The 18,426-nt window shown below is 52.2% G+C and overlaps 1 pseudogene; it reads left to right on the top strand.

The window, feature by feature from the left end:
- LOC123111450 (ABC transporter G family member 41-like) overlaps positions 1-17,655 on the top strand; it is a 36,670-nt pseudogene extending 19,015 nt beyond the window's left edge.
- Positions 17,656-18,426: the final 771 nt, after the last annotated feature.

The raw sequence follows: 18,426 nt of genomic DNA, 5'->3' as shown, positions 1-18,426 counted from the left end.
AGCTACAAATACGCGAATCTATATAAAAAGAATAAATGTGTAGTGTACGGGGTTTGCATTCTTGTATCCTAGCATCATATGTGGTTGGAACAGTTGAGACAAATATGTGAGCTCACCCGTATTCCTTTCCCTCTCAGGATTTTGTGAACGAAGTTCTTGAAACAATTGAGTTGAACGAAATTAGAGATTCTTTGGTCGGAATACCAGGGGTAAATGGACTATCAACAGAGCAAAGGAAACGGCTCACGATTGCAGTCGAGCTCGTGTCTAACCCCTCAATCATATTTATGGACGAGCCAACATCAGGCTTGGATGCAAGGGCAGCTGCTATTGTCATGTGTGCAGTGAAGAATGTTGCAGACACAGGTCAAACGGTTGTGTGCACCATTCACCAACCAAGTATCGATATATTTGAGGCATTTGATGAGGTAACTACTTTACATATATATCCCTCTCCAGGATTCTCATTCTAGGCATCAAGAAATAAAAAATTTATTACTCCCTCCGTTTGTTTTTATGAGACGTTTTGGAGAGCTAGCTTTGAACTGTTTTGGGCACTGTCTGAATTGTCTAAAACGTTTTATAAAAGTGAACAGAGGAAGTAATAGAAATGGTAATTTTCCAGGTATATTTAATCCAATGTAGATCTATCATATGTAGTATTATAAGGTGATGCATTGGATAAGAATGTCAGAAATCATTTTTGATTAAATCAAACATGAAGTAACCAAGTGCAATGGAACTGTGAAGCATTTGTTCGCCTTATACTGAAATAATTGGAAGTAGCCATGGAATAAGTTAACTACTCCCTCCGTTCCTAAATATAAGTCTTTGTAGTGATTTCACTAGATGGACTACATACGGAACAAAATGAATAAATCTACACTTAAAATGCATCTATATACATCCGTATGTGGTTCATAGTGGAATCTCTACAAAGACTTATATTTAGGAACGGAGGAGGTATTAGACATGGAATAAAATTTGTTGCTACCTCAGATAGACCCCTTAACACTTTATCGACAAGAACTGAAAGTTATCAAGCCATACTAACAGGCTACTTAAAGAACCCCAAATTAAGCCCAATACAGAGCCTGCCTCAGACTAAATGTCGGGGAAACTGATCCACGAATACCTATGGGGACCGGCGGACTGAGCCCCTTTCGGTTCGGCGGGGGGCGGAGGTCGCACGAAGAGCGGATCGAGACGAGGCACACGAGCAGTTTACCCAGCTTCGGAGCTCTCCGGAGAGATAACACTCCTACTGCTGCTTGTCTGATTCTATTATCTTCTTGCTCCAGAGAGCTAAGTGTTTTTCTGGCTCCCGAATGAACCCGAACCCTCTCTACGTTGCGCATGGGCCTCCTTTTATACGCTAAAGGGGTCACCGACAGGTGGCAACGTAGACAAGGGTAAAAATGTAAAAAGTGAGGTGGTTGGTACAGCTACCTGTACAGTGTACCCTACCTAACCCTGACGGCAGGGGACAAGGGCATTAAATGCCCGTCTGTGTCGCCCAAACAGTGCAGAAAGGTACCGTCAGGGACGCCACCGCTCGCCACGATGGCAGTCTTGTCAGCTTCGCATGCCACCGTGCACCGCTGGCTGCACAGCCTCTCGCCACGCGCGCCTGGAAAGGCCCCCAGAGCGACACGTTGGTGGATACGCTGGAGCGTGGGTACAGAGTGGCCGCCTGCCGCGGCAAGCGCCTTGCCGCGGCCGTTGTCTTGCCGGGTCCGGAAGCTTGTCGCTCACTGTGCCTTGCCGGGACGCGCGGCGCGTCGCGGTAAGTCCCTTAAAAATGTCTTGGTTGGCCTTCCCGGCAAGCTCCTCTTGCCGGGGCCTTGTCTCCTGAGCTTGAATACTTTGTTCTTGAATGGCTCCAAAGGAACCACGGAGGACCTTGGCGGTCACCCGGCAAGCCTTGCCGCGGGGTGCTGCAACTGCCCGTGCACAAGTTCGGGATACTGGGGTACCCCTACTCTAGTACATAGATAGGAGCCCCCGGGCCTGGGCCACACACGGTGCTGAGCGCTGTTGGGCCAGGCCCAAAACAGGGCACGGGCACACGCGGCCTGGGTTACGCCGAATCTTACTCCGTATCCACCGCGCCCTCCCCTAACGGCACACGTTGAATGCGGCGTCGTGGGAGAGATCGTGGGTGGTTTCTTTATTCGGAAGGGCGAAACGTCCGCCCCCTCCCTCTTTATAAGCAGGGGAAACAGGGGCAGTTCGCCCATCTTTCCGTTTGTTGCTCCAACTCCAGAAATCTCCGCCGCTCCCCCCTTCTTCTCGAAGCAGAAAGAGAGCAGCGCTCCGCCCCCCATTGCCACCAGCATCACCAACGCCGCCGATCTCCCCCACCACCTCCGCCATGGTTCCAAAAGCCGACAAGGGGAAGGGCGTGAAGTCGGCCGAGGCGCAGCGGCTCGCGGCGCTGCGGAAGGAGCGGGCCCTCTTCCCCCCTCAGCTCGGTGCGTAGGAGCTGAGGGAGTACTACTACCTCTTCTGGTCGACGGAGACGCGTGCGCATCCGCGCACGAGGGTACTCCCGGCTGCAGCATCGGAACTGGCTCCAAGCGGGTACCCCTTCTTCGCGTTGTTCTTCTACTGCGGGCTCTGCCGCCTTTTTCTGATTTCTTCTACGACATTATGAACACCTACGGGTTCCGCCTCCTTGACTTCACCCCCAACGCCATTCTGACCATGGCAGTTTTCGCACATCTGTGCGAAAACTTTGTCGGAGTCCACCCAAACGTGGCCCTTTTCCGCCACTTCTTCATGCCTCGGGTTGAGAGGAGAGCCTCTTGCCGGCGGGATTGCTTGGATCTCGAGAGTCGGCAAGAAGGAAGCGTATCTGGAGGGTGAGCTCCGTAGCAAATGGGAGGAGTGGAGAGCAGAGTGGTGCTGGATCGTCGAGGAGAACCCGCAGCCGTTTACTGCCCTGCGCCAAGCCCCAATAGTGCGCGGCAATGATTGGAGTAATGTGGCCCCGGAGGACGACAGGCTGAAGATTGCCGTCACCCGGATCCTTCGCCTCAGGCTTGCCGGGCTCACTGTAGGCGCAGTTGGCGCAGACTTTCTTCGCCGCCGCATCGCCCCCCTGCAGGAGAGGGGGAGACCAGCCTGGGAGTTCAAGAACTCGGCGGATATCATGAGGCTACGCCCGGGCCTCAATTTCAACTTCACGGTTTTGGAATTGGACGCGATGCTTCTGGAGCTGTTCAAGCGTGACCCTCAGCACCCATTTATGTTGCCGCAGAATGTCATTCCGCTGTGCAACAATTCTTCACTTGACCGCATCCGCGCGATGATGCCGTTGTGCGACTCGCATGGAATCACCCCAACTTGGCAAGAACCTGCGGATGATGTCGTGCGGGCGTTCTTTGACGACTTGGTAGAAGTGCCGGTCCGCGCTGATGAACAGAAGGGCCTCACCCGCGACACTACCGACGCGGAGCTGCAGCGCATCGCCACTAGGATGGAAGAGGCTGCGGCAGCAGCTGCCATGGGCGAGTTTGGATTCACTGTGGAGGAGGCGGAGGCAGCAGAGGCGGCAAGCCTTGCCGAGCGCGAGGAGTTTGCCGGCGAGGAAGATCTTGCCGGCCCTGAAGCTGAACCGAGCGAGCCCGGCGAGGAAGAGCCCGAACCTTCAGACAGCTTGCCGCAGGCGGAGCCCCCGGCTGCACCAAGAAGGCGTCTCCGCAAGGCTGGGGACGTAGCGGGGCGGCAAACGAGCCAACAGCCGCCAAGCCGTGCGACACGCTCTACCGCGACAAGCACAGTTGCCGCAGGAGCGCCTTACGCCGCTGCGGCAACTGGGGCGGGATCTTCCCGGTCCACCGCTGCTGCTCCTGCCAAGCGTGCTAGGGAGCCTACTCCTCCGCCTCGCCGCACCGGAGGCACGCCGGACTTTGATCTCTCCGCGCTCAGCTCCGACGATGAAGAAGAAGAGTAAGATCCCCTTGCTGTCCTCGTAGTTCTTCAATTCTTGCTATCTTGTTGTTTTCGTCTTGTATCTGACTTGTTTCGATCTGAATCCATTCCTTTTCAGGACGCTGGCCCAGAGAGCGGCGAAGAGAGCCAAGGCCCCGGTGATTGTCATCGAAGATGATCCCACCGTGTCAGCAGGGGGTGTGTCTAAGACCACCTTGACGGACCCTGCGGCTACTCCCCAAAGCAGCCCCCAGCGCAGCCCCCAGCGTAAGTTTATAGTTTACTTCCTGCTGTCAGGCGCGCATGGGTGCTCTTTTCTCTACTGATATCTTGACTGTTGATTTGTGTAGGAGCTGAACAGCCTCACCAGAAGTGCCCGGAAGCTGCTCCCGAAGTGCCATCAGCTTCGACTACGCCGCCAAGGGAGGAGTCCCCGGCAAGGGAGCGCTCTCCGGCAAGGGGGAACTCTCCGGCAAGGGACAGTTCTCCGGCAAGGGAAGGCACCAGTGATCCTCCGGCGGTTGAGACCGCAACCGCAGATCCTAGCACGGGTAATCTTCTTGCCTGAAAACTTTTCTTGGGTTGTTCTTCTTCTGATTTTCTTTTCTGGATTTTTGCTTGACTTTTCTCCCTTTTTCGTTCCTCAGATCCATCTGCTGCGGAGCCAATGGACACCGAGGACGCGGGCGAGGAGAACGCGCGTGGCAACAACGACGACGTCGCCGCCACTGAAGAAAAGGTCGGTGCTGATGATCCCGCTGGTGAAGAGGCCGCCAAGGCTGCCGCCGCAGAAGCCGGCGATCGCACTGACGGCCCCGAGGCCGCAGGAGCGCCAGGCGCTGCACCGACCGCCGATCCCTCTGCCGCTGCTGCAGAGCCAGGCTCCGAAGAGCCGCAGCCCGGCGCCTACCTGAAGGCCGGCGATGACATCTTCATCAAGCTTCCCTAGGCGTCAAGCTCCAGGGCGCCGGTCGAAGGAGAAACCCTGGATGGAGAAGTGCTTGCCTCCGCGGGGCTGACGCTGGTCGACGCGCCAAGCGGCAGCAGCGACGAGCCTGAAGAGGAGCGGCTGCTGCGGAAGCTGACGTCGCTCTACCGCGCCCGACAAGCCAAGCTGGCTTCCCGAGAAGCGCTTGTCGCGAGGGCGGGAGTTGATATCGAGAAGCGCGCGGAGGAGCTCCGGGGCCTCAGGCAAGAAGTTCTCCGGAATCTGGCAGAGGAGCGGGAGCAAGTCGCCGAGGAGAGGAAAGCCTTCCTCCTCTCGAAGGCTGAGGTTGAAGAGCAGCAGTGGCTTGCTGCCGAGAGGCTATCTGCGCGGGAGGGTGATTTGGCGCAGCGCAAGGTCAACCTTGACAGCCACGAGGAGGAGCTTGCCGCGCGCGAGCAAGCAATAGGCGGGGCGCTCAAGGAAGCAAAGGACGCTGCCGCAGCTGCTGAGGCCGCCAAGAAGGAGCTGGAGACGAAGGTGGCGCAGCTGGAGGCAGATCTCAAGGCGACGCGAGGAGCTTGCCGTGCTTAAGCGCGAGCGCGAGAAGGACGCTGCCGCTCATGGTGAGCTGCAGGGTCTTCTCGCTGAGAGGGGCAAGGAGCTCAGCGCCGCCAAGGATTCCAATGCAGACCTGGAGTTGAAGCTGGCCACGTTGACTCAAACGCTGGACGTCACCAGGGAGCGAGAGGTGACCTTGTCGGAGAAGATCAAGGCCGACGAGGCGCTGCTGGCGAGTATCGCCGTTACCCAAAACTCATTCAGGGAGACTGTGAAGCACTGGACCGAGGGGCTGGTGAATATCGCTGCAGTCATCGACGGGGAGCTGGCGCAGCTGGGGATGGAGAACTTTGGGTATCCCTCCGACGAGCATCTCCAACCCAGCGCCAAGCTCAGCCTGTTCTTCAAGGGCGTGGTGACGGCACTCCAGCGACTCCGGGAGAAGATCCCAAAGCAGCTGGCCGACGAGTCGCGCAAGATCTGCGCAGGTGCTCTCCAGAAGGTGCTGATGAAGGTGGCCTTCCGCAATCTAGGCCTCAACTTCACCAACGTCCTCAAATCCTTGCCGCCGGATGCCGATCTGGATGCGCTCAAGGCCCTTGTCGCACCCATTGTGGATAAGGTGAGCGAGATCAAGAGGGTTGAGGGCGATCGCGTAGACTAGGCCGCCCGTTTTCTCTTTCTCCTTGTCGCTGCTAGCCATATTATAAGATCAATCTGTTAGAGCTACGACAAGTTATTTTGTAATATAACTCTATTTCTGGTATTGATTGCTACGTTATTTCCTTTACTAGATTCCTTCATTTGTATGTTTTTATCCTACGCTTTTAGGGGACTTGTCGGCGCAGGCACCCGAGCCGCGAGCGCTGAGTGCGGGACGTCAGCAGCCTGCTGGCGGTGCCGCTTCCGACAAGAAACCTTGTCGCGACTAGTTGCAGCACACTTAAGTTGTTGAGCGGACTCGAAACAAAGTAAGGGTGCAACTAGCTACGAGTTGGTTCCTCCGCGCACAGGTTTTCCATACAAAGCACGGTCGTTCGAGGAAGATAACTTAAAAATTAAAACCAATTGCTCAAATTTTGGCTTTGGCAACTTAGCTTTTCTGTCGTTTGCTTCCCGGCAAGGCGAAACTTCCTCAAAACAACGCCTGGTCCATACCATTATCTTCTCCTTTCCCCCCGGCAAACTTGTGTGCGAGGGAACCTTCCCTTCCTTTGTTGAGAAGAAGAAAGAAGAGAAAATAAAGATATGGAGCCTTTCGGCTCGTTATTGCTTATCGGGGGTAGGTGCTGCACAAAGCGTCAGATAACGTATGCAAAAAAGAATATAATGCATGAAATTGACAAGATGTGCGGAGCACATGAGCTTAACTTATGCACGGGATCTGCGCCCGGCTTTGTACAAAGGATTACATGCAACATCGGCAAGACTTGTAAAAAGGTGGTTGCCGGAACGGGTTCCGACAACCGCGCCCTACGGGTAAAATTTACGAAGATGCTCAATGTTTCAGGAGTTGCCCACCGGAATGCCATCTTCGGTCTTAAGGCGGACAGCGCCAGGCCTAGTGACTCGTTTCACCCGGTAAGGGCCTTCCCACTTCGGCGTCAACTTGTTGGAATTCTTGGCAGACTGAATGCGCCGAAGAACAAGGTCGTCTTCCTCGAAGCTTCTGGCATTAACTTTGCGGCTATGGTAGCGGCGCAAAGCTTGCTGGTATCGAGCAGCTCGTACAGCAGCCTGAAGACGATCCTCCTCAAGGAGCAGCGTGTCATCTTGTTGCAGCCGCTCTTGCTCAAGCTCATCATAAGCGAGCACTCGAGGTGACCCGTATACGAGTTCCGTGGGGAGAACTACCTCTGCTCCATAGACTAGAGCGAAAGGCGTCTGGCCAGTGGCTTGATTTGGCGTCGTCCTGATCGACTAAAGAACCGGCAACTCCTCAATCCAGTTCCTTCCGCACTTGCGCAGCCTGTCAAAAGTTTTGGTCTTGAGCCCGCGCAGCACTTCAGCATTTGCCCTCTCCGCTTGACCGTTGCTTCTCGGATGAGCAACAGAAGCGAAGCAGACCTTGGCGCCAAGATCTTGGACGTACTGCATGAAGGTGCGGCTCGTGAATTGCGTGCCGTTGTCGGTGATGATCCTATTAGGGATCCCGAAACGGCAAACAATCGACCTGAAGAACTTGACTGCTGACTGTGCTGTCACCTTCCTCACTGGTTCTACTTCCGGCCATTTTGTGAACTTGTCGATCGCAACGTACAAGTACTCAAAGCCCCCGACAGCTCGGGGAAAGGGGCCGAGGATGTCGAGCCCCCAGACCGAAAATGGCCAGGATAAATGGATCGTCTAGAGAGCTTGAGCTGGCTGGTGTATCTGTTTGGAGTGGAACTGGCACGCTTCACACTTGGTTACTTGTGCAGTTGCATCCTGGAGGGCTGTCGGTCAAAAGAAACCTTGCCGGAAAGCTTTGCCGGCAAGTGCTCTTGCGCCAATGTGGTGACCACATATGCCTCCATGTATCTCTGCCAACAGCTTTTGTCCGTCTTCCCGGCAAATACACTTCAATTTCACACCGTTGAGTCTTCTTCTGTACAGTGTGCTGTCGACAAACTGGTACATACTTGACTGCCAGGCTACTTTTTCCGCTTCTTCTTGCTCTTCGGGAAGTTCTCCTGTCTGAAGAAAGTGGACAATCTGCTGTGCCCATGCTGGAGCTTGTGGCTCGACAACAAGGACTAAAGGCACATCTGCTGCTGCGGGAACATCCGCTTCTATGGCGAGAACCTGCGGCTCAGCCGGAGCGTGATGTTCCCCGTCAAGCTTGCCGGAGCGGAGCTTGTCGGGAGCGTCTGCTACAACGGAACAAACCATAAGGCTTGCCGGAGCAGACTGCTCCTCAGCACTCTTGGTGTTGATCTTGGGGACTTTCTTGGCGGCGGCTTCAGGGAGCTCTGCCGGAAAATAGTCACCAGAAATCAACTTTCTCTTCTTTCTCTGTTCAGTTGATGGTGTTACAGACGGTTGAGTCAGCTTGAGCACAAAGATCCCTGGTTCCACAGGTAACTTTAGTGCGGCGCACTTCGACAGACCATCAGCAATGTTATTCTGAGCTCTCGGAATATGCTCCATCTGTAGGCCGTCGAAGTGCTCTTCTAGCTTTCTCACTTCATCAACATATGCTTCCATCAATGGACTCTGATAGTTCTTGTTCACTTGGCGGACGACAAGCTGTGAGTCACCCCTGACAATGAGCTTCTTGAACCCAAGTTCTGCTGCGATCCTGAGACCGGCAAGTAATCCTTCATACTCTGCAGTATTGTTGGTTGCTTGCTCCTTGGGAAAGTGCATCTGGACTACGTACTTGAGGTGCTCTCCGGTGGGTGCGACAAGCAGCACGCCCGCACCGGCGCCTTGCAGCGAGAAGGCACCATCAAAGTACATCAGCCACTCTTTGCTCGCTTCCTTGATGGGGATGCTCGTCTCTGGAATTTCTTTATCTTGTGTTGGCATCCACTCTGCTATGAATTCTGCTAATGCTCTGCTTTGGATAGTTGAAGTACTTTCAAACTTGAGGCCAAAGCTTGACAGTTCCAGCGCCCACTCGACAATCCTGCCTGTCGCTTCTGGATTTTGCAATATCCTCTTCAGCGGAAAACGAGTGACGACTGTGATCTCATGTGCTTGGAAGTAATGGCGCAGCTTTCTCGAGGCCATGAGAAGGCCGAAAAGCAATTTCTGCACACCAGAGTACCTTGACCTAGCCCCCTGCAGAAGGGAACTGACAAAGTAAACTGGGCGCTGCACCATTCTCTTCTGCATCTTATCATGCTCCCGCGCAGATCCATCCTTGTCGGGACCAGAGCTTGTCGGCAAAGCCCCCTGCTTGTCGCTGGATGCATCTGCCGTGGTTGCTGGCTCATCATCTGCCTCCCTCTCCGCCACTAACGCAGCACTAACTACTTGATTGGTTGCCACTATATACAGCAGCAACTTCTCTTGTGGTTTAGGTGCGACAAGTGTTGGAGTGGAGGACAGGTATCTCTTCAAGTCCTGCAGCGCAGCCTCCGCCTCCGGAGTCCATTTCATTGGACCTGCCTTTTTCAATATTTTAAAAACGGCAGGGCGCGCTCAGGAGACCTAGAGATAAACCTGCTGAGAGCAGCCACGCAACCGGCAAGTCTTCGTACATCCTTAACGCGCTTTGGTGCTTCGATCTGCTCAATGGCCTTGGTCTTGTCGGGATTGGCTTCAATTCCCCGCTGAGACACAAAGAACCCGAGAATCTTGCCGGAAGGTACTCCAAGCACGCACTTCTCGGGGTTAAGCTTGAGGTTGATCTTGCGCAGATTTGCAAATGTTTCGTCCAAATCTTGAATCAGGGTCGCCCTGTCCTTGCTCTTGACCACTATGTCATCCATGTAGGCTTCCACATTTCTGTGCATCTGCGGCTCAAAAGCGTGGTGGACTACCCTTGCAAATGTTGAACCAGCATTCTTCAAACCGAAAGGCATCCGTACAAAACAGTACGTGCCACACGGGGTGATGAATGCGTTCTTCTCCTCATCCTCTTCTGCCATGAAGATCTGATGGTATCCTGAGTATGCATCAAGAAATGAAAGCAAATCACATCCGGCCGTGGAGTCAACAATCTGGTCGATGCGCGGCAAAGGAAATGGATCTTTGGGACAAGCTTTATTAACATTGGTAAAGTCGATACAAAGCCTCCATTTCCCGTTTGCCTTACGCACGATTACAGGATTGGCCAACCACGTAGGATGGAGCACCCCTCTGACAAGGCCTGCTGCTTCCAACTTCTTGATTTCTTCTGCGATGAATTCTTGGCGCTCCACTGCCTGTTTCTTGACTTTCTGCTTGATGGGCCGCGCGTGAGGACAGACGGCAAGGTGGTGCTCAATTACTTTCCTGGGAACACCGGGGATGTCGGACGGTTGCCACGCAAACACGTCGACGTTCGCCTGCAGGAAAGCAACGAGCGCGCTTTCCTATTTAGGGTCGAGAGTGGCACTGATGGTGAAGGTACCACCAGTGCCGTCCTCCTTGGCGGACACCTTCTTGGTCTCAGGTGAAGCTGCCATTGCCTTCTTACACTTGCCGGTGGAGGTCGATGGTGCGTCCTCGACGGTAGTGCAGCACTCCGAAGAGGTGCGCTTGCCGGAGTGGGCATCAGAACTCTTGCCGGACTTAGTCTTCTTCTTCCCCCCGGGAGCTTCAGCGGCAAGTGATTTGCGATCTGTTGCGGCTGCTGCTTCCCGGTAGATCTTGTCGGCGCAGATAAGAGCATCCTTCTTGTCGCCAGGGACAGAGATGACACTTATCGGGCCTGGCATCTTCAGCATGTTGTAGGCATAGTGAGAGGCTGCCATGAATTTGGCTAGTGCTGAACGGCCAAGGATTCCATTGTAAGGTAATGGAAAGTCAGCAACATCAAACGTAACCCTCTCAGTCCTGAAGTTCAACTCGCTGCCAAATGTTACCGGCAACGTGATCTTTTCCTTTGGCTTGCTCCTTCCCGGATTGATTCCTTGAAATGTGCCGGTTTCTTCGAGCTCGCTGTCAGGGATTTGGAGTTTCTGGAGCACCGCGAAGGAGATCAGGTTCAGGCCGGCCCCGCCGTCAACTAACATCTTAGTGACCTTGAGGTTGCGGATAGTTGGTGAAACCAACATCGGCAAGCACTCGACCGCAGTTATGCGATCAGGGTGGTCCTCAATATCAAAGATGATAGGCGTGCTGGACCATTTCAGAGGCTTGCGTGACTCGACGGGTGGCTCTGCTGCGTTGATTTCACGCACCCATTGCTTGAGCTGGCGGTGTGAAGTATGCAGAGAAGCACCGCCGTCAACGCACAGGACCTCTGTGGCTTTCTGGAACTCCTGCTCATCAGTCTCCTCATCATCCATGTCTTCATCGTCGTCGTCATCTTCATCCTTGTCGCGGCCGTGAGGAGGTCTGTCTCCTTGCCGCTGCTTGGCCTTGCCGCGGCGTCCTCCTCGGCCGGGACGTTTCTTGCCGGATCCTCCAGCACCTTCCTGGGCTTTCTCCTTGTCGCGCTGCTCGTATTCAGCTTTCTGTTGCTCAACAAGCTGCTCGACCTTCTTGCAGCTCTGGAGGTCATGGCCTTTGGTACGGTGGATCTTGCAGTACTGTTTGTTGGTGCCGTCCTGCTTGTCGGCGACCGCCACAGCCTCTGCGGTAATCTCCTTGCCGGAGTCACCAGCTTTAGCTTTCTTGGCGCCACCACCGTTGCCGGACTGCTCAACAACTAGCACCTCTTTGCCTTTCTTCTTCCTGTTATTTCGCCGCCGGTTTTTCCTTGCCGGGGCTGCATCCTCACTGTCAGATCCTCCTGCTCCTACATTTTCTCCGGGGAGTCTCCTCCCTTCCTCAACACGTGCACATTTGTCGGCCAGGGCATATAGCTCACTGACGTCTCTGATCTTGCACATCGCCATCTCCTCCCGCATCCTGCGATTCCGCACGTTCTGATGGAACGCGCTGATTACCGCGGCAAGGTGGACATCTGGGATGTTGTGCTGTACGCTGCTGAATCTCTGAATGTACTTGCGCAGGGGCTCTCCTTCCTTCTGGGCGAGCAGATGAAGGTCACTCTCTTGGCCATGAGGCTTGTGGCCGCCTGTGAAGGCGCAGACAAACTGATGGCATAGATCGGCCCAAGAGGATATGGAGTTGTCCGGCAAGTGCATGAGCCAGGATCTGACGTTGGGTTTGAGCACCAGCGGGAAGTAGTTGACAAGGATCTTGTCGTCCCGTCCCCCGGCAGCCTGCACCGCAATGGTGTAGATGCTGAGGAACTCCGACGGATGCGTCTTGCCGTCGTACTTCTCTGGTACGTCAGGCTTGAAGTTCTTCGTGCTGGGCCACTAGACTTGCCACAGCTCACGAGTGAACGCAGGGCAACCTACCGCGTATGGCAAGTCGCCTGGTTCCCCTGGCGCATGCATGTCAACAGAGGGCCCAGCGCGCTTGTCGGATTGACGCCGCGCTTCTCTTCGGCGCTCGATGCGAGTACGAGCGTCTTCTTGCTGTCGATCGTGAAGAACTTGGCGCTGATCGCGACGAACTCGTGGATCCGACGATGCGGTGGAGTCGCTGTCGAGGTGGATCCGGCGAGTCGGCGATCTTGGCCTTCGGGGTGGTGATTGCATGGTGGTTGCACCCCCACCAGTTTCGTCGCCACCGGCTCGCGCCTGGCAACCCTGCCGCGGCAGCGACGTGCTCGGCTGCCGCGGAGTGTCGCCGTTGGCGTAGCCAATGAGACTCTGAATGGTGGCCCTCCATTCGTCGATCTTGTCCGACGTCGGAGGGTAATCCAGGAGCAGTTGAGCTCGCGCCAAAGCTTCTGCTGGAGTGGTGGGTGGCAGTGGCGGACGGCGCGAGGAGCGGGATATGCTCGGACTTCTAACTATGTTAGAAGGAGCATTATCCCATCCGGGCGACCGTGTCTCGCTCGTGCTGGCACGTTGGCGCGTATGCTGGCCTTGAGCGCCCCGGGATCCACCAGCTTGATCTTGGCCCAACAAACGTATGGTACTGCGAATACCATGACGCTGTCGGTCCTGCGCCTCCTGAGATGGGCGCGGAACAAGCACGGACGTCGAGGTCTGCGCCGCCTTGCCCTTGGACCTGGCAGCATCGTGAGCTTCCTCGTCGACGTCCGTCCTTCCGCCGGCGTCTACCCCACCACCCGCTTGCTCCAGTGGTGGTGGAAGTGACGTGGACGGAGCAGCTGCCTCCGAAGCCTTCTTCTTCGGTGGCATGTTGATGAAGGAAAAAGAAAATCTAGCTCGTGTGAACGCCGGATCAGGTTCACGCAACCTCGACGCCCCCTACCTGGCGCGCCAAAGATGTCGGGGAAACTGATCCATGAACACCTATGGGGACCGGCGGACCGAGCCCCTTTCGGTTCGGCGGGGGGCGGAGGTTGCACGAAGAGCGGATCGAGGCGAGGCACACGAGCAGTTTACCCAGCTTCGGAGCTCTCCGGAGAGATAACAGTCCTACTGCTGCTTGTCTGATTCTATTATCTTCTTGCTCCAGAGAGCTAAGTGTTTTTCTGGCTCCCGAATGAACCCGAACCCTCTCTACGTTGCGCATGGGCCTCCTTTTATACGCTAAAGGGGTCACCGACAGGTGGCAACGTAGACAAGGGTAAAAATGTAAAAAGTGAGGTGGTTGGTACAGCTACCTGTACAGTGTACCCTACCTAACCCTGACGGCAGGGGACAAGGGCATTAAATGCCCGTCTGTGTCGCCCAAACAGTGCAGAAAGGTACCGTCAGGGACGCCACCGCTCGCCATGATGGCAGTCTTGTCAGCTTCGCATGCCACCGTGCACCGCTGGCTGCATAGCCTCTCGCCACGCGCGCCTGGAAAGGCCCCCGGAGCGACACGTTGGTGGATGCGCTGGAGCGTGGGTACAGAGTGGCCGCCTGCCGCGGCAAGCGCCTTGCCGCGGCCGTTGTCTTGCCGGGTCCGGAAGCTTGTCGCTCACCGTGCCTTGCCGGGACGCGCGGCGCGTCGCGGTAAGTCCCTTAAAAATGTCTTGGTTGGCCTTCCCGGCAAGCTCCTCTTGCCGGGGCCTTGTCTCCTGAGCTTGAATACTTTGTTCTTGAATGGCTCCAAAAGAACCACGGAGGACCTTGGCGGTCACCCGACAAGCCTTGCCACGGGGTGCTGCAACTGCCCGTGCACACGTTCGGGATACTAGGGTACCCCTACTCTAGTACACTGACACTAAATTTTTTGAGAAGCTAACAGTGATATTCCTGAGTGTTTTTACAGAATGAAACGGTATCTCTGTTTTATTATTTAAATTGATGTTAAAACAAACTGACAAGTTCGTTCACAGGATAGAAACTCCCACATTAACTGGAGGCAAGAGAAAACTATGTACAACAGTTACCCTGGTTGTGTTTTAGCAGTGCCAATTAAGTAGAAGTAGATCATGATAGCTTTTTTTTTCGAAAAGGGGGGACTCCCCGGCGTTTGCATCAGAGCGATGCATACGGCCACATTTATAAATAAATAAAGTAGTTCAATAAGGTCTTGCAATGTGCTGCAACAAAGGAGACTGGCTCACAAAGAGCTAGCAAAATAAAACAAGGCCCAAAAGCCACAACCGGCTGGCATAATATAGAGAGATAGGTAAACTAATCGCCTATCCTATTACATGACCGCCATCCAAACCGGTTGAAGATATCCCGCGCTACCATCTCCCACCGGACAGATCCAGTAACCAAACGCGCCCTGGCCTCCGTCGGAGTGAGTAATGACCACATACGGATTAGCGCAGTAGCCCGGAATAAAACCTGCAAAAATGAATAGTTGTTGTTCTGTTAAAAGCCAAATCATTTCTGCAGTTCCAAATTGCCCATAACAACGCACATGCTCCTACTCGAATTTGTCTAGCTGTTTCGGCCTCTATACCAACAAGCCGCGTTCCAAAAAACGACCTGACCGAATTCGGAGGAGTAATGTTAAAGGCAATTTGCACCGAGCGCCACAACACCCTCGCCAACGGGCAATCAAAGAAAAGATGCTTGATAGTTTCATCCCGATCACAGAAACTACACCTAGTAGAACCTGTCCAGTTGCGCTTAATTAAATTATCTTTCGTTAGAACGACTTCTGTAGCTCATATGTTTTAATTTATGAGTATGAAAGTTCTATAGCAAATGAAACTCTATTTCTGAAAATACATATGTATTTTCTGATGCATAATTGTGCAATCATGTGGGCAATTCAGATAAACCCTAGACCTTAGTTCCAAGTAATTTAGATGCACTATTAATCATAAATTCATTAACCAAAATAAATCCATATATAAGTAAAGTGCCATATTTACTAATTAGCTTCTCATATGTATCTAGTTGATGCTGATGAAAAGGGGTGGAGAGTTGATCTATGCTGGGCCAGTTGGACACCATTCATGTGAAGTTATCCAGTATTTCCAGGTAATTATTAATCTTAATTTGTCCTTACACAAAAGAACTAAGTACATGCACATATAATTTGTATCGCACATTTATATGTGATGCAAGTCAATTTAAACATATCATTTACCTGACCTAATTATATTTTGTTTGCATCCCTTTCTATTATGTACTATTCTGAACCCATTCTCCAGTCCACATGATTTTGCAATCTACATAATACATGAAGGGGCAAGCAATATTAATCACAGAAGGCTATACTCAGTTCACCACCTGCCTGTGTTATACAAACTGGTGAAATTATTTTCTTTATTCTTTCTAGGCAATACCTGGGGTTCCCAGGATCAAGGACAAGTACAACCCATCAACATGGATGCTAGAAGTTACTTCTACATCTATGGAACTTCAACTGGGAGTAGATTTTGCACAAATGTACAGGGAATCATCAATGTGCAAGTAAGTCAATTTCGAAGAAACGTTGCTTGTAAAACAGATTGTAAGTTTTGATCAGAATACCTGAGAGAAACAAAACAGGCTTGTGGAACTCAAAAATGAGTTTTGATCGGAGTGGAATATAAGCATGGGTTACCATAGCATACTTAACAGAGATACCATTTAGTCCTTAAATTTCTGTTAGCGTAATATTCATGCTAACCAGTATGTAAATTTTGTGACCAAAGGGACAAGGACATGCTGGTGAAGCGCTTGAGCATACCAGTTCCTGGTACAAGTGACCTCCATTTCCCAACCCAGTTTCCGCAGAAGTTTCGGGAGCAATTCAAAGCTTGCTTCTGGAAGCAGTGTTTGTCGTATTGGAGAACTCCTTCTTACAACCTGGTGCGGATGGTATTCATAACAGTGGCCTGCATTTTCTTTGGTGTGTTATTCTGGCAGAAAGGCAACTTCAACCGCATGTACGTAAGCCATCTCTTAATTATGCATCTTAACTGATGCATGTATGATGGAAGCATATGATTGAAGTTGCTTGTTTTGTTTGAGGGTAGAAACGACCAGCAAGGTCTCATCACCATATTGGGGTGCATGTATGGAACCACTCTGTTCAGTGGCATCAACAACTGCCAATCAGTGATGCCTTTTGTCTCCATTGAACGCTCCGTCGTGTACAGGGAGAGGTTCGCAGGGATGTACTCTCCTTGGGCCTACTCCTTTGCGCAGGTTCTACTAATCACATGAAGATTACTAGCTTCAGATAGATTTTGTTACTACTATGTCTAGATATTGAGTTATCTTTTTTTGGGATAGGTTGCCATGGAGATACCTTATGTGCTGGTGCAGGTAGTGATCTTCATGTTGATAGCATATCCGATGATAGGGTACGAGTGGACAGCAGCAAAGTTCTTTTGGTTCATGTACACCATGTTGTGCACGCTGTTCTACTTCCTCTACCTGGGAATGATGATTGTGTCGCTCACCCCCAACATCCAAGTCGCATCCATACTTGCATCCATGTTCTACACCCTACAGAACCTCATGTCCGGCTTCATCGTGCCTGCGCCTGTAAGTAAAGCCATCTTAACTCTAGTACTAGTATTAAGTATATATACCATTTCCATTAGAGATCAAAATAATGGTGCTTACAAAAAATACATAAACATATGGCAGCAAATACCAAAATGGTGGATATGGCTCTACTACATCTCCCCAATGTCATGGACGCTCAATGTCTTCTTCACCACGCAGTTTGGAGATCACGATGACATGATGATCGATGTATTTGGAGAGACCAAATCCGTCGCAGCATTTATGAGGGACTACTTTGGTTTTCGCCGTGACCTACTGCCACTGGCAGCAGTGGCCCTGGCAGCATTCCCTGTCCTCTTTGCCGTCCTCTTTGGTTACAACATCTCAAAGCTCAACTTTCAAAGGCGATAGACAAACAAATTTTCATAGTAGTAAAACAGTAGCACGATATAGAATAGATATTACAAACAGTAGCACGTATCTCTGTGCTAAAATTGAAAGCCCGAGTTAGCTTACCAACACGAAAAGGTCAATGTATGTATTTTTGTGTAAATGGGATATATAGCAGAACAAAATTCCAGTAGTAGCCAGTATTTGAGATGTGTGATATTGTCGTTAACAGACTCTTAGGCGCTTTCACTCTAGCCTGTCTCACTTATTATTATTATAAATCATTTGTTATTATTGTGAATAAATTTGCAATACAAGTTTGTGGTGATGAAAAACCACAACGCACAACCCTGATAATTTTAATGAGCAGAGTAGAATTGGTATCAACTGATCTGTGAAGGTTTTTATTGAATCTATTTATAGCTATACAGTTTGAGCTTAGAGTACTATATATATAGCCATGTAGTTTACCTCATTATATAAGGGGTTTTCTATATATGTTTTACACCTGTACATGTATATATACTGACCTATGGCCTCATAAAAATACAAGTAACATACTCCCTCCGTCCCAAAATATAAGAACGTTTTTTACACTAGTGTAGTGTCAAAAACATTCTTATATTTTGGAACGGAGAAAGTATTTCCTAACATTGATATTAGAGCCTTGTGATTTTTTTTCCGCCACCGCTTCTTCTCTGAACGGCTGCCGCTGTGTTCCTCTCCTCCCGATCCTCCATGTGCCGGGTCGCTGCTCCCTTGCGAGAGCTTCATCCGGACACCCGTGCGCTCGAAGCCTGGCCTGATTCTGTGACGCCCATCTGCCTGTGGAGGCAAATTTGACTATTTTGACCTATGGACGAAATCAATTCACAAAATGAACTGGGTGTGAAACTATTTCACACCCCTGACCTTTTTGTGTAGCGCCCACGACGCCGACGCCACACCCTACCGTGCAGCACCTAGCTAGCGGGTGTTGCACGCTAGTCCACCGTGGCAGCCCCGGGCCCCGCACCCAGCTGTGCAACGCCTCGGTGCTAGGCGCCACACAGCTAGGTGCGGGGCCCAGGGCTGCCACGGTGGACTCCCGTGCAACGCTCGCCAGCTAGGCGCTGCACCGTAGGGTGTGGCGCCGGCGTTGCGGGCACTACACAAAAG

Source organism: Triticum aestivum, chromosome 5B (genome assembly GCF_018294505.1).
Source record: "Triticum aestivum cultivar Chinese Spring chromosome 5B, IWGSC CS RefSeq v2.1, whole genome shotgun sequence".
Lineage (NCBI taxonomy): Eukaryota > Viridiplantae > Streptophyta > Magnoliopsida > Poales > Poaceae > Triticum > Triticum aestivum.
Note: the sequence above shows the minus strand (reverse complement) of the source record. Positions and strands in the feature narration are given on the sequence as shown.